Below are 2,447 nucleotides of genomic sequence, written 5' to 3'. Positions count from 1 at the left end.
CCTCTAAGTGTTTGGCTATTTTAACAACAACTACTTAGCAAGTCACTCTTCAATGATAAAAAAACTAAAAGTACACATCATGCTCTCATGATAAATCAGTACTCTCACTTGAGTTGGTTTAGTGGTGTTGGCTTGGGATCTTGAAGTGTGCTCCTCTCAAGGTCTCATGTTCAATTACCCCTAGTTCCAGTTTCTGTGGGGTGGTCATACATAGCTTTGCTCTGGCTTCAAATGGGGCGCCCGCAAGTGAAGGATGGAATTGGACCCCTCGGATTAGTCGGTCATAGGGCAGGATACTGAGTTTTAAAAAAAAATCGCAATGTATAATTTTTAGACACGAAGGTTAACGCTTTTAGGTATTGTTTCAGTGTTGGCATTATTTTCTGTTAGAATGTTTTCTTTCATTATCAAGACCTGGAATAATAAAAGAAGACACTTGATTGGGCAGTTTTTAGCACATTATTTTCTAAAATCAAGCTTCATTTTTTGTGACAAGAAAGTTTAAATCCTGTTCTTGATTTTATTTCATGAAAAGGAAATTAGAGGGACATTAATTATATTTAAAATTCAGGCTGATAGTTAGAGCAGATTCAAAAAACTCTTGTAAAACCATTCTTTTAACAAATTGTAAGAATTAGTTAGGCTGATAGAACCCTTTTTATCTGTTATAAGATGACTGCAAATTACTTAAGTTAAGGTCATTTTTGAGAGATTTTGTTCTTTTTTACCACCGGTTAATGTTGAGATATATGAAAATGCATAATATAATGGATTTAATTATTTTCTAGACAGTAAAGCTAGAAATAGAATACTGTTGTTATTACTTTATCTATATTGAATTTAAAACAGCCATTGAAAGATGTTTCCTACACTATATATTTTCATGAATTTCTTTGGGTCATTTTGGAATTCTTTATACTTTTTCTTTAGTTTGTTGCTTATTTTATTATTTTCCTTGTCAAAAATGCATACATTAATAGGAACATAGATCATTAGTTCCATATGAAAATATGTCTTGCCATGTTGGTGCGACTATAACTGACAAACTCATGTGTTACTTTGACAGAACATGCCTAAAACAATCATGGATAGCCAAACCATGAGTTGATTCCAGATGAGAATGCCAACAACGTGATATAGTTGTTTTCTTCACAAATGTGGAAGCAATTGGTGATTTTCATCTTAATTTTTACAAGTTTTTATTTAGCTTTACCATAAACATCTGTCTGTTTGTCTTGTTTTAGGACAGGGTTTGATGGTGTGGTAAAATTTCAAAGTGATTTCTTAAGAGTCGTGAGAAATCACTTAATATTCTTGAAAATCACTTATGAGTCGTGAGAAATCACTTATGATTCTTCACTCGGTTTCAACCATTTCAGTTACGATTCTTGATTTTGCAGCATCGTTTTCTTTGCCTAGGTTCCATCTTGATCCAAATTTTCTAATCATAGCAATAGAAAATGATTCCTAATTTGCCTCTTGGCACAAGTACCTCATAAAACTCTTTTTTTTTTGTAGGGTTCATTTGTTACAAATTATAAAAAAGTGATTTTAACATCGAGATTATTAGCCCGTTTGTTAAAAAAATTTTAAGAAAAAAAATAATCACTTTTAAGAGTATTGCATCCATTTGTTATAGCTTTTTTTTTTTAAAATCAGAATTAAAAAAAAAAAATCTAAAAATAGCTTAAGAGCAGCTTCTCAGAAAAGATTTTTGATTTTGATTTTTCATAAAATCTCTATAAAATAATCTCTAAATTATTTTATGTCAAAACCACTTTATTTTAATCCGTAATAAATGAGCCCTATATAAAGGAAGAAGAATTAGTTTTGTGTTCGTTTACCGTAATAAATATTAATTCTTAAAAAAAATTAGTTTGTTTTGATACAACTATACAAAGGATTTTTTTTGTTGCAAAATTGTCCTCATCTTTTCTCTCTCTCCGTTTGTTATAGATTAAAATAAAATTAATTTTAACATTCAATAATTCAGATATCAATTTTTTTGGAGATTTTATAAAATATCAAAATATATTTTGTGTTTGTTTATGTTAGTAAAAATCATTTAAAAATAATAATTTAGTTTGTTTGAATATAACTATATAAAAGGAATTGTTGGTTACAAAATTCCTCAATCTTTTGACACTTACTTTATCTCTTCTCTAAAAAGATTTTTTTTTTTTTTACAAAACACAAGTTCAAAAAGATGCAACTTATATTTTTCCTGACCAAAAAAAAAAATGCAACTTTTATAATTTGAGAATAAATGATCCTCAATTTACAATCTTGTAACCAAAAATAATAAAAAACACATCTCAATATTTCTTGCTTAAGCGTCGTTTGTTAGTTAGGGGGTTCAGAGTAGTCTTCAACTCCAACAGCACGCCGCAGCAAAGCAAAGCTCTGACTCTAATGAAACCTCCTCAAGCCACCAAGTCACGCCACTC

The sequence above is a fragment of the Medicago truncatula genome, chromosome 7, assembly GCF_003473485.1.
Source record: "Medicago truncatula cultivar Jemalong A17 chromosome 7, MtrunA17r5.0-ANR, whole genome shotgun sequence".
In the NCBI taxonomy this organism is placed as follows: Eukaryota; Viridiplantae; Streptophyta; class Magnoliopsida; order Fabales; family Fabaceae; genus Medicago; species Medicago truncatula.
The sequence above is the reverse complement of the archived record's forward strand: the minus strand, read 5'-3'. Positions refer to the sequence as shown.